Below are 14,318 nucleotides of genomic sequence, written 5' to 3'. Positions count from 1 at the left end.
GTAAAATTCTTTTAAATACCTTTAAATTACCTCTTTAGCATCTTAATTGACTGGCCCGCTGCTTGGTGTCGGGTCTGTGATCCGCACGCAGACTTGACAGTTGAGAAACTGATACGGAGGCGGGTTTAGAGCGGACTTCTGCCCCGCTGTCAATCAGGGCTATTTTGACAGCCTCCAAACCTGCACTTGCAGGGCTGGGAAGATTCCGGCCAAAGTGTCTCATGGGTCAACTTCAGTTCAACGGGAGAAGGTTGGACATCAAGCACGGACATCAGGTACAAAACAGTGGCTGTCCACATAAAACACCAAAGGGGCTGAAATTGCCCCTTTCTGAAAGCGTCGGCCATGCATCGGTGAGGAATGGCCGCCAAGTCTCTGCGGAGGGGTCGCCAATTTAAAAATTGACCTTCCTCAGGTCTGGACCGGTGTCCGGGACTGCTCCGTCCATTTTCCCGTTGCAGCGTGCACGCACCGACCCCTACCAACTTCCAGAAATTGCCCTTCGGGAAATTGCTCCTTTCCTGGAATTGCCCTGCAGGAGCAGCCCTGCCAGCGGTTGCTGCCCCAAACAGCTTTTGCTGTTGGTACTCCCTGTGGCTTGGCGGCATGGCCGCCCTTAAAGAGGAGGTGGCATTTGCAGCAACACCATATTTTTTTTAAAATCGGCTGACTGGCAGGGCGGGCCGACAATTATGGCCGTGGGTTCGGCTGGGCCGTCAACAGGTAGCCTGGCACCCTCACTTTGTTGCCAAGCCGCTGGCCCGGCCGAAACCCACCCTGGTGGCCCAGTTTTTGCCACTGAAGTGGTTGTAGAGTTCGCTGTGGTCCTCCCTTTTAACTGAAGGATAGAGATGTTGTGACGCATCAGCACGGCGCTGATGATTGGTCGGGACGGCGGACTCGCTGCAAGGTCACTTCCGGCCCGCATCCCATCAGAACACTGCACCGAGGAAGGAAATGTTTCAAAGAGCTGAATTTCTCCGGTATCTCCGCTCCATGGACTAGGGCAGAGAAAAACTTTTAAAAATGATAGGTTCGCCCATTTGGGGCGGGGCTGAATTTTGGCCCCAAATAGTTGGTATGTATGATAGGACTTGGTGTCCATGGGTTAACATAAAAAAATAAGGCAGTCAAGAATCGCGATCACCATCTAATGATCCATACTAGAAATGGATGTGCATGAATGCTGGACGTGGGCTCAGCTATGATTTCTGCTCTTATCGCTCCCCCGATAGGACAACTGTTAACGTCCATTGCCTCAGGTTGTCGATGAAAAATGCTCACTTCAGCGAGGTACTGCTAATGGCAGCCATGAGCATTATCACAGCACCAACTTTCGAAGAGATGGGGCAAAAAAATGACTATTGGTGGACAAAGAGAAGAAAGTGTTGTGGTTAGATTAACAATATGGAAGTCAATTGTCAAGTCTGTCCACCATTCTGAACGAAGGATGAATAAATCCTGAAGATTCAGAAAATGGGAACACATCTGCAGCAAGAAAAAAAATCAATCGAACTACATGGGAGTGTGGGAAGAACATCTGAATATTGTCAGAGTTCATTTATTTCATCGTTATTTTCTACAAGATTTGCAGCTACTGGCAGCAGCAGTAGAAATCCTGAGAACAAACTATATATATTTTTCAAAATTGGAGCCTGGATGATTATGAATGCCAGTAAAGCATTCATGTGCTGCTGCTGATAAGGCAAGTGGCAGCGATATGAAAAGCCTGCACGTTGAAGTTATTACCCAAATGACTCTCTTACAAAACCGATGGCCAATAACATCTTAATTTCAAAAGCCTCATCTCTGTGACCACAGACTTGCAATAGCACCTGCTCTGAGAAAATGAGCCACGGTATTTGTCTCAGGGTTTTCCTGCAGCTTTTCTCTTGCAGTGGCAAGGGTTCAAGATCCATGAGTGAAGCTGCCTCGTGTGTACCATTGGAGGGAACCTTCAAGCAGCAGGCTCAATGTTACTATCCAGAGTAACATATGTGACCTCTCCTTGCAGCTCAATGGAGCTAGGCACAGACTCCGATGAGCTACTGGTCAGTGTCAGTACCGACCAAATAGTCCCAACCAGGGGGCGAAAGTCCTGTTCAGCTTATATGCGAGTGTTGTTAGTTTTCACTGCAGAAGCCATCAATTACCTTAGAAGCAGCTCCTGGCACCTTGATGCTGCAGAAATATCCTGGGCTTCATCATTTTCAGGGTGTTTTGTAGGTCGTTGGTAACTTCCTGTAATGTGTTACAGATGTGGGTAGTGAACCCTTCCCATTTGTCTGTCATTTTAATCATATGAGTGGAAACCATCTCCACTGCCTCCACTTGAGATCATGCTCCTTAATCTTAGCTCTTCAGAAAACTGGATCCCTGAAATCCAGATTCTGAGGCTCATCGGCAGAAGGTGTTTTTTCCTCCAAACTCCATGGAGATAACCCTCCCTTACTGATACGCTCATAATAAAGGATGAAACTGAGTACTGTGAACAATGAGTAAGTGTGACCTTAGCTCCTTTAATAAAACTCCAGAGTGTTGGTACAGCATGGGAGGTGTAGGGGAGGACGAAAACCCCCTCATTTTACCCAGAAGGAAAAGGGCTGTGGGATCAGTCTGTGCTGTGAATTGAAACCGATGGAAGGAAAACTTTGGGACACAAATGGAGACCCCCCCCCCCCCCCCCAGTGTTTGGACTCATAGGAAAGGGAATGTAATTTGGAACTATCTACCAGAAAGTTTGAAATCCTAAAGTGCACATGGAAGAAACTATGAACTTTAATCGAATTTGGGATTTTTTTAAAGGTCTGCAAGAAAAGGGGTGGAGTCAATATCAAAAGGGCCAGTTTGGACATTGGAACTAATCCAAATTGTCTGGGAACTGTATACCCTCGAAACTTGCCCCTTGAAAACATTAGCATTGAAACAATGCCACATACATATTCCAACACCTTTTTCATCAGGCATAGAAATATCTGGCTCAGGCCAGACTAGCACAATGGCTACAGGAGGCCAATGCAATCAACACCCACTCAAACCTTGAGTAGGTTAAGATCAGTGGGAAAAAAAACTAAAAACCTCATACTGCTGCATTTTTCAAAATCAAAAGTCCACCAATGAGAAGAATCGACTTCAGCAGGAGAGGCGGACTGGATAATCTGGCTATAAAAAAGGGGTTTCTGACGTAGTGAAAGAGAGGAGTGATGATTTTCCCTGCCCTGGTGATTCAACAACCACAACCACAGGCCTCTCGACATGGAAGGAAAACCAGTGTCCGAAGACACCGAAGATAGAAGAAACAAACCACCAGACTGCGGAAGGCACAGTAGTGAGTATAACCTCTGGTCCCCAGAACTCCCAACTCAGTTAGGCCAGGAAAGGTGGGAGGTTGGGCATTGTACTGCTAAACTGGTGTAAAGATTTTCGTTGTGTCCGTTTAGTGGGATTTAGGGGGATTGTTTTGTTGGTGTATTGCTGTTTGTTGAGTTACACCTTGCCAAATAAATTGGAAGCCTAAAGTTCCTCTTGGAATAACCTTGTCTCAGTTCTATTGTATTACATCTCCTGATCGTGAGTCTTATGTCAGAACCGTGTAAGGGAAGCTAGGAGCGCCTCGAAAACGCTCAACTGTGTGTCACAGGCTAGGGAAGAAGGGGTTAGGAGTGTTTGACACTCACAGGTGCCTCACAGGCTAGGCATAAGCTGTGGGGACGCACGAGTCTCAAAACCCCCTTCATAAGCTGTGGACACAGTCTCTCCAGGGGTGCTCTTGCAGCACTCAGGGTACCTCACAGGCCAGGCATAAGCTGTGAGGGCAGAAGCCCAGAGAGAGACACCCAAGGCACAACAACAACCCTGGAAAAACCCCTTACAGAGGCCTGCTTATATACAGTGCTCCCAAGGGATGCTTGGATCCTTTGGGACTCCAACAGGTAGGCCCTCTGGTGGTACAGGTTGCAAGGGGTTAAATACATAACATCACTCTGTCGTAAAGTAAATAGTACACTTATTTACAGGATGAGATGATCTGGGGCTTTTCGCTCCCTTGTCGATCGTCTCGGTACACATGCGGGTGTGGGTGACTTGATTATTTCTTCACTGGGCAGCCAGCCTTGCCAGGCTGCTGGGAATGGTGAGTTCGGCTTCATGGTCAACCATGATGTCGGTTGCCACTTGTGTGTGTGTTGGAGGGTCAAAGTTGGTGATGTCTTCTTCGGGTTGTTCGTAGCTGTTAGTGAATCACAGTTTTATTTGGTCCAAATGTTTTCTGCACGTTAGTCCATTGGCCAATTTGATCTGAAACAACCTACTCCCCTCTTTGGCTATGACCATGCCAGCGAGCCATTTGGGACCATGTCCATAATTGAGTACAAACAGGGTCATTGACCTCAATATCGCGTGACAAATTTGCGCGGTCATGGTACATACTTTGTTGATGCCGCCTGCCCTCCACGTGATCATGGAGATCAGGGTGGACAAGCGAGAGCCTTGTTTTGAGTGCCCTTTTCATGAGCAGCTCAGCTGGGGGAACCCCGGTGAGTGAGTGGGGTCTGGTGCGGTAGCTGAGCAGCACGCGGAACAGTCGGGTCTGCAGGGAGCCTTCCGACACGCGTTTCATGCTTTGCTTGATGGTCTGAACTACCCGTTCTACCTGGCCATTGGATGCGGGCTTGAATGGGGCAGATGTGATGTGCTTGATCCCATTACGGGTCATGAATTCCTTGAATTCAGCACTGGTAAAACACGGCCCATTGTCGCTGACTAGGACATCAGGCAGGCCGTGCATGCAAACATGGCTCGTAGGCTTTCAATGGTGGCAGTGGACGTGCTTACAGACATTATTGCACATTCAATCCATTTTGATTAAGCATCCACGACAACCAAGAACATTTTGCCTAGAAATGGGCCCGCATAGTCCACGTGGATCCTCGACCATGGTTTGGGGGGGCCACGACCACAAACTTAGCGGTGCCTCTCTGCGTGCATTGCTCAGCTGAGAGCAAGTGTTGCACTGGCGCACGCATGACTCTAAATCTGAGTCAATGCCGGGCCACTACACATGGGATCTGGCTATGGCTTTCATCATTACAATGCCTGGTTGGGTGCTGTGTAGCTCACAAATGAACGTTTCTTGGGCAAGATCACGCGATTACCCCACAACAGACAGTTTGCCTGCAAGGACATTTCGTCTTTGCGCCTGTGGAATGGCTTAATCGCCTCCTGCATCTCCGCTGGGACGCTGGACCAGCTCCCACGGAGGACACAGTGTTTTACCAAGGACAATAAAGGATACTGGCTGGTCCACGCCCTGATCTGGCAAGCGTAACGGGTGACTTTTCGTTTTCGATTGCATCCATCATCATGAGCAAGTCCGCAGGCTGTGCCATTTGTGTTAATCCCTTTGCTCTCAGAGGACAGCGATATGAGCGGCTTGTGGTCAGTTTCAAGCTCAAACTTGAGGCCAAACAAATACTGGTGCATTTTTTTTACCCCGTAAACACACGCCTGAGCCTCTTTTTCAATCATGCTGTCGGCCCTTTCGGCCTTAGACAAACTCCTGGACGCATAAGCGACCTGTTGCAAGATCCCTGATTCGTTAGCCTGTTGTAACACACATCCGACCCCATATGACTACGCATCGCAAGCTAACACTAATCGTTTACAAGGGTTATACAGGACAAGCAGTTTGTTTGAACACAACAGATTTCTGGCTTTCTCAAAGGCAGCATCTTGTGAATTCCCCCATACCCAGTCGTCTCCCTTGCGCAGTAGCACATGTAGTGGTTCTAGCAGGGTGCTTAACCCGGGTAGGAAATTACCAAAATAGTTGAGGAGTCCCAGGAACGACCGCAGCTCTGTCACATTCTGTGGTCTCGGCGCGTTCTTGATGGCCTCCGTCTTGGTGTTGGTGGGTCTGCTGCGATTCTTCTTCCCAAGAACTCGATCTCCGGTGCCAGGAAAACACTCTTCGAGCGTTTCAACCTGAGTCCCACGCAATCCAACCGACTCAGAACCTCTTCCAGATTCTTCAAGTGCTCAATGGTGTCCTGACCTGTAACCAGTATATTGTCCTGGAGAACCACGATGCGAGGAATTGACTTTAGCAGGCTCTCCATGTTCCGTTGGAAGACGGGCATCTGTTGTAGATGAACAGATTTTTGTGCGTGTTGATGCAGGTGAGGCCTTTCGAAGACTCCTCCAGCTCCTGCATCATGTTGGTCGAGGTCAGGTCCAACTTGGCGAATGTCTTCTCTCCAGCCAGGGTCAGAAATAGGTCGTCTGCCTTGGGTGGCGGGTACTGGTCTGTAACGAAAAACGGTTAATCGTTACTTTATAGTCCCCAAATATTCTGACCGTGCCGTCACCTGTAAGTACCAGGAGAGTCAGCCTGGCCCACTTGTTGAATTCCACCGGTGTGATGATGCCTTCTTGCTGCAGCCTGTCTAGCTCAATTTCCACTTTCTCTTGCATCATATATGGTATCACCAGTGCCTTGTGGTGGATGGGTCGTGTACCGGGAACCAAATGTATTTTGCCCCCGAGAAGCTTCTAATGCCTGGCTCGAACAATGATGGAAATCTGTTCAGAGCCTGGGCACATGAGGCATCGGCAACGGTCGAAAGCTCTCGGATGTCGTCCCAGTTCCAGCGGATTTTTCCCAGCCAGCTTCTGCCAAACAGCGTGGGGCCATCCCCTGGCATGATCCACAATGGGAGTTCATGCACTGCTACATCATAGGAGACTTTGACTTCTGCACTGCCAATTACAGGGATCAGTTTCTTGGTGTAAGTTCTTAGTCTGGTGTGAATGGGGCTGAGCTTGGGCCTGTGTGCTTTGTTGCACCACAGCCTGTCGAAGGCCTTTTTGCTCAAAATGAACTGACTCACACCCATGTCCAGTTCCATGGATACTGGAATTCCGTTCAGTTCAACTTTCAACATTATTTGTCGACATTTCGTGGTGAATGTGTGTACCCCGTACACTTCTGCCTCCTCGGTACGAGTCTCCAATTCAGCCTGATCCACAGTGGATCGATCTTCCTCTGCAACGTGGTGGTTTGCAGGGTTTGCAGCTCGCCTGCACATTCGCTGGAGGTGTCCCACTGTTCTGCAGCCGTTGCACGCATAATGCTTGAAGCGACATTGATGGGCCCGATTTTCACCTTCACAACTGCTTCGCATTAACGATTGATGGCAGACTCTGGGTCATCTGAGGTCATGCAGCAGCAGCCGGCGTTTATTTTCTGCCATGTATATTCCTACTCGAAAATGACATTATTTTGTACATAGTACTGGCCGAAACCCCTTTACTCTGCGAAATGTGTTTGGTGTTGTCGCTGGTGGACATAAATGCCTGGGCTGTCGTTATGGCTTTGCTTAGATTCGAAGTTTCAACAGTCAACAGTTTGCGAAGGATTACCTCATGTCCAATGCCCAGTATAAAAAAGTCTCTCAGCATTTGTTCTAGAAATCCCTCAAATTCACAATGTCCTGGGAGGCGCCTTAGTTCGGCGACATAGCTGGCCACTTCCTGGCCCTCCGACCGTTGACACGTATAGAATCGATATCTCGCCATCAAAACACTTTCCTTAGGATTTAGGTGCTTCCAGACCAGCGTACACAATTCTTCATACGATTTAGTTGTTGGTTTTACTGGCGCTAGAAGATTCTTCATGAGGCCATGGGTTGTTGCCCACAGACAGTAAGGAGAATTGCCATTCCTTTGGCAGTGTTCTCGTCCCCTTCCAGCTCGTTGGCCACGAATTATTGGTCGCGTCTCTCCACGAAGACCTCCCAATCGTCCCCTTCTGAGAACTTCTCCAGGATACCGACTGTTCTTTGCATTTTTGCGCAGTTGTTCGTTACCTCGTCGCCAATTGATACGCTCATAATAATGGATGAAACTGACTACTGTGAACAATGAGTAAGTGTGACCTTAGCTCCTTTAATAAGACTCCAGAGTGCAGGTACCTCGTGGGTGGCCTGCTTATATACCATGCTCCCAAGGGATGTTGGGATCCCTTGGGACTCCAACAGGAAGGCCCTCTGGTGGTGATGTGATACAGGTTGCAAAGGGTTAAATACATAACATTTACAATCTCAGGTTCTCGTTCTCCCTACTGCACAGTGCTTCACCCAATGACAAGTATGTATCACTGTGCTGGTAAGGAATTCCCCAGTGAGGGTCATCATAATGATCAGCTACTTCCTGCAAGGCATTCATTCCCTGTGATGAGTAACAGAGGGAGCTTGTTTATCTGCACACACGCTGACATTTCTCCCTTGAAGGAATAGTTGCTGAGTGTATGTTCATTGCAATCCTTTGACAAAGCACATGAATCAGAGATTGCCTACGATGAGTATTTCCCAGCCTTTACATACCTCTGTTGCTACCACCAACCTCTCCCATAGGTTCTCCTGCCTGCCGGTCCATGATTTGCAGCTCTTCCTCTTCAAAAGGATTTTCAGCACTTTGAACGTCCCCAGTTTTCCTAATATCAGTCCTTGGGCTAGAAATTCAGAATCGTCCCAGTCAGGGCGTTAACTTTTCAGAAGCTGGAAGTTTAGCGCCAGGCGCTAATCAATCTCACTGTCGGCTAAAAGTCTCAGCGCTGAAATAATGCAGGGGTACCCTAAATCAGGCACTAGTGTCTAGGTGAGTGGCGTTAGGCTCCAAGCGATAATGAAAATGAGGTGTTGTATAATCGGGAGTAAGCATTGGCGAAGGCGCCTTCCAGCCATTAATGGGGAGGGTCACTGGAGTCTGCCGACCAGCTCCCAATGAATTGCGGAGTTCAGAAGGGTGTTAAGCTGTGGGATGAAATGCAAAATCCTTTGATGGCCTGCAACACTCCGGGGACTAAGCAGCCTTTATATGCTGCAGATACATCCTGCGCTCTCTGCCACTTAGAACTGATCTTTGGAACGCAAGTTCCTTGACAACTGGGGCGCATCCCGATAAGTAGCACGCCACCAGCCGCCAGCCGGCTAGTTCATGCCTCCACTTCCTGTCACATAGACGGTAAAACGCTACTGAAGTTTTCAGATCCAGCGCCCAGCGAGCATCGTACGCTCGCTGATATCATGATCTGCATGGCGAAAGGTGCCGAGGTGCAAACTGCTATCACCGGCGCTATGGAGCCATTGAATTTACCGTGTTGCACAGGACTCACTTCGCTGTGGCGCGACTGCCTGAGCATCCCATTGGTGTCCCCACTGCCTGAGTGCCCCATTAGCGCCCCCATCAGACGCTAACTGGGGCGCTACATGCTGAATTTCTGCCCCATGTAGCCATGAGAAGGAAATGTATTCAGCTCTCTTGGAATACAGATCCTCAGTGACCTCCCTTATACAACAGTGCACAGCCAAATGGGAGATGTTGCAAATATCTCTTGCTCCAATCTTGAAGCAGCCCGACGCTTCACATTTCATGGTCACCGTAACCTTCACAGCTACTGGCAAAGTGGTCCTCACCCTGTTCTGGGTGGCAGCTTTCAGTGAGGATGTCCTTGGTGAAGCACAGATGTCTGACACACTGATACGGCCTCCTGCTGAGAGCCCTTTCTCCCCCTCCACCTCCTCATTCTTCCTGCAGCTTGTCCTGCTCTGTGTTGCCTTTGCTCATGCTCCCTGTCATGCTGCAGGCCAAGTGGAATGCCTATTACTGCATCCATGTCTGGGAGCAAGTGGTCTGTGCGGAATCCTTGAAGTCAGGACAAAGTCCTTCAGCACTTGCCACCCCTCTCCTTGTAGACTTTAGCAACTTTAAAGAACTGCACAAAGCACCAAACACTTCTACAAAATCAACAACAGCCAGTAGAAATTAACCAGCAATGATCCCTTAAATAGCACTGGTGGGGCCTCCCTTAAGCTGCTGAACACACATTAAGAGGAGGTGTTAGCTGGAGCATTGAGCTCCAAAATGGCAGCACTGACATCATAGAAACATAGAAATATAGAAACATAGAAAATAGGTGCAGGAGGAGGCCATTCGGCCCTTCGCGCCTGCACCGCCATTCAATAAGATCATGGCTGATCATTCAAACTCAGTACCCCTTTCCTGCTTTCTCTCCATACCCCTTGATCCCTTTGGCCGTAAGGGCCATATCTAACTCCCTTTTGAATATATCTAATGAACTGACATCAATTCAGTGTTACATGCTGAATGACTACATGATCTGCCTACTCTGTACACTCCCGCCGGAATCTCCCGACACCCACTCTAACTCCCTACTCAAGCTGCTGTCCGGCACGGCCCACACCAGAAATGTGCGGGCACCGAGGATGTCATTTTGGAACCAAAAAAGCACCTGTAATGCCCAAACTATGGGCATTATGGAAATGAATTTTGCAGCCAGCATATTACATTTAAAATTATCCTCCAGTCTGTAATGAAATGTAATTCTAAGGGAACTGTAAATATTAGCAGATTTTGGGGCTGAAATTACCCCTTTCTATAAAGGCCAATGGCTGCCTGAAAGCGGCAGCCATGGATCGGTGCGGAATGGCTGCCGAATCTTCACGGAGGGGCCGCCATTGAATAAATTTCCCTTCCTCAGGTTTGGAGCAGTGTAGAGGACAGTTTCGCCCATTTTCCTGCTGAGGCATGCACGCGCCAACCCCTTACCGACTGCCGGCGACCCCTTCCCGAAATTGGCAAGCGGGAAATTATCCCTTTCCCGGAATTGCCATGCGGGAGCGGCGCTGCCGCCAGTCGGTGCCCCCCGACAGCTTTTGCTGTTGGTACCCTTTCTGTGGCTTGGCGGCGTGGCTGCCTTTAAAGAGGAGGTGGCACTGCAGGCGACGTCATGTTTATTTTTGTCGGCCGACGGCCAGGTCAGGCCGACAATCATGGCCACGGATTCGGCTGGGCTGCCGATGGGCAGCCTGGCACGCCCTGTTAGGTGCCAGGCCACTGGCCTGGCCGAAACCCTCCCTGGTGGCTCAGTGTTTGCCACTAAAGTGGCTGCAGAGTTCACAGCAGCCCTCCCCTTTAAATGATGGGATAGGACGTTGTGATGCGCCACTGCCATGAAGTAAAACCAGCAATGAAATAAATGACCAGCTCATTTGATTTTCTTGCTGTTTGAGGGAGGAATGTTGGCTATGTCCACAGGAAAACTCCCTGCTAGTCTTTGAATTAGCATCCAACTGAATCACTGGATTGGGCAGCATGGCCTTAGTTTAATGTCTCATTCAAAGGACAACACAACCAACAATTCAGCATTGCCTCAATAATGAAGTGTATCCGCCTCGATTATGTGTCCAAGTAGTGGAGTGGGGCCTGAACCCACAACTTATTGGTGCTATGAGCATTCAATCCTGCCACCTTTCCAGGGGTTATGGTTTGAGAATATAGTATAAGGTTGCTATATTATAAATTTTATATTTGTATGGTATACCAAAATTTGGTGATGCAAAGAAATATTAAGTATATGTTTTCACAATTCATGCCCCCACGGTATCAAAACCAAATTCAGTTCAGTACACAAAATCTGATTATTTTGTTCCTCAATATTGTAAGATAAAAGAGTTCATAAGAATACACAGATGCTGTTTAATTGGCAGAATCCTCTGAACAATGAAATGGAATTGTAATTTGTTTGAATGCTTCAGTAGCATTGTTTATTTTGTATTCACAGTGCATCAATGCACATTGATTAACATTCCCCTGCTTGGTATCAGATAGCATTTCTGTTTGTTTTACATTTGTAACAGCAACAGAACAATTAATATTCCTCTTTCTGCAGGTGATATTTATGTTCTTTTCATAGATATTGATGCAAATTGGGAGTGAACTATGAGGCTGTAATTACTTTAACGATTTCAGATAAGATCATAAGCCTCAAAAGTCATCCCGTTTATATGAATTTATATTCTGATTTGAACTCTGATTAATTTACAGCCTTGAATTCATCACTTGTTGATAGTTTTATATAGATTCATGTCTTTGACGGGTGACATTTTATTTCTGAGTTATTTATTGTCTGTGACAGCAGCCAGGATATATCAGCCCTGAAATTGCAGCCTTATTTATATTTATTAGAATTCTGCACATTGTATAATTATTTTGGGATTTCATTGCCTATCATTAGGGAATTCCCTTTGTAAATGATTGCAATGGAATCCTCCTTTGTCATTGGAGGACCGGGCCCATGTGATCCCAGGGACACTTCCAAACCACCTGTGCCCATGGGATCCGTGGGCCTTTACACAGGCGTACATCTGGATGCCAGGAGGTACTTTCGGAATCGTTTCGTGGATCGGAGGCATACTCCAAAGCTACGCCTCTGACCGCAATTTCTCGGCCATCAAATTGTTGATACATATTAACATTCACAGACAAGTATTTGTGTCTTGTGACTTTGATATAAGAGCATTAATGAGTTTGAACTTACTGTTGCAACAAAAAATTGCATTAGTTAGTCTCTGTGATAGTACAAGTCCTCCCGACTAGATGATATATTCAAAATGGTTACAACCAACATTTGTAATAATCCATAATTCTACTGCTAACAGTATTTCTAACCACCTGGTGAGAATTCTCTATACTTTGCCTGAGATCCATTATGATTTGACTGAAGCAAATCTTTGACAATGAAGCAAATTCCTGATAACTTAGATTTTCTAGGCACAGAACAATGTCTTTATTTAAAGCTCCTGCAAGAATACTTGCCATCTGATGTCTACTTTTTAATATCTTTTAAAATGTAATTTCCTCCTTACAAATGATAAATACTGGTACAAAAGCAAAATACTGCTGTAGGGTGGTTGTTCTGTTCATTCTACCCTGATTCTTAGATCTCGGAACTTATAGTGGGAAAGGACAACATGTGGCACAAAATTTTAGGCTTAACCCAGTTTCGTTTTATTACGCAACAAAAACCAACTAAAAACTACAGGACTAGACTGCCAAGAGAAATTGACCTAAGACATACGATCACCAGCCCTGGCTGTAGCTATTGTAGGTTCATGGTTCTTCTGGCCGTTAACTGCAGCTTCTGTTCCTTTCCTTCTGTGCCTGCTTGCTGTTTCTTTTTGTGTTCCTCCTCCTGCTTCTGCTTAGCTGTTGCTTCTCCTGTTCTTCCTCTTGCTTAACTTAGCTGTGTTCTCTGTTTGCTGTTGCTTCTCGTGCTAGTCTGTGTCCGTATATTTATATCCAAGTTTCCCGCTGTGACAAAATTCGATTATCGATCCATGTAACTGGTTGGTCCTTTGTTGTCTGATCTTATAAGTTTCCTGCTGTGACGAAATTTGATTATCGATCCGTTTAACTGGGTGGCCCTTTGTTGTTTGGTCCTTTTACAGACTTGGTATCTCCAGTGGGTTTGTTTTCCCCACCCTGATCAATCAAGTTCAGGATCTCACGTAACAACTCCATTGTTATTATGCATGAAGTCAGTTTTATTTCCTGACCACAGGATGTCCTTAATTGTCCAGTTTAATTCCAAAGCTTGTATCAATCAATTTTTAGTTCGTGGTCTGTGCTTTTTCCTGAAGATTCGTAACCTTATACTGTGGATGCTGGAACTCTGAAATAAAAACAGAAATTGTTGGAAATACTGGTGTTTGTATTGAAATTATTAATTGTAAGTTGTGACTGGTACTTAAAACAGAAAAGGAGTGCTTGCTTATGAAATAGGTATGAGTTTGGTTGTGCATTGATACTACAGACAACTCTTGATTATCCGTACACAGATCCAACGGGAAACCATTGTAACGGGATTTAAAATTCTGTTGCGAACAAGTGAAAAGACAGCTCCAAATAATTTGGAAAAATTGCCTTCCAAACATTGTGCTCATTTGTATTTGCTCATTCTCTCTCTCACACTCTCTCTCTCTCTCTCACACTCGCACATTCTCTCTCTCACACAATCTCTCTCTCTCTCTCAGTCACCGTAAAATCACCCTCCTCTGCCCTTGCTTTGCTGGTGTGTGTGTGTGTGTGTGTGCGCTGCTGCAGCCGCTGTCTCTCGCAGCCGCCGCTGACATTGGGAACAGGGGCAGTGCCGGCACTGGGTTCCAGGCACAGAACCTGTACATGCATGCTGGTAATGTCCATCTTTTGTTGCTGATTGTATTGATTCATTAAAGTTTTAACTTATAAATGTAAACTCGCCCTAATAATTGCATTAATTCATTAAAGTTTTAACTTTAAAATGTAGACTCACCCTAACGGAAAAATCGTTTACCCGGAATAGCCCAATCCCTGAGGGACCCAGATAATCGAGAGTTGCCTGTATTTTTAAATGTGCATTCAAAATCCACAAGGTTAGCATAAGCATGGAGTTGAAACCCCAGTTTGCATTTACACTAAGC

At 46.7% G+C, this 14,318-nt stretch overlaps 1 pseudogene; it reads right to left on the bottom strand.

Annotated features, from left to right (window-relative positions):
- Positions 1-5,086, bottom strand: part of LOC139262447 (uncharacterized) — an 84,402-nt pseudogene extending 79,316 nt beyond the window's left edge.
- Between the last annotated feature and the right edge of the window lie 9,232 nt (positions 5,087-14,318).

This window comes from Pristiophorus japonicus, chromosome 4 (assembly GCF_044704955.1).
Source record: "Pristiophorus japonicus isolate sPriJap1 chromosome 4, sPriJap1.hap1, whole genome shotgun sequence".
In the NCBI taxonomy this organism is placed as follows: domain Eukaryota; kingdom Metazoa; phylum Chordata; class Chondrichthyes; family Pristiophoridae; genus Pristiophorus; species Pristiophorus japonicus.
The sequence above is the reverse complement of the archived record's forward strand: the minus strand, read 5'-3'. Positions and strand labels throughout refer to the sequence as shown.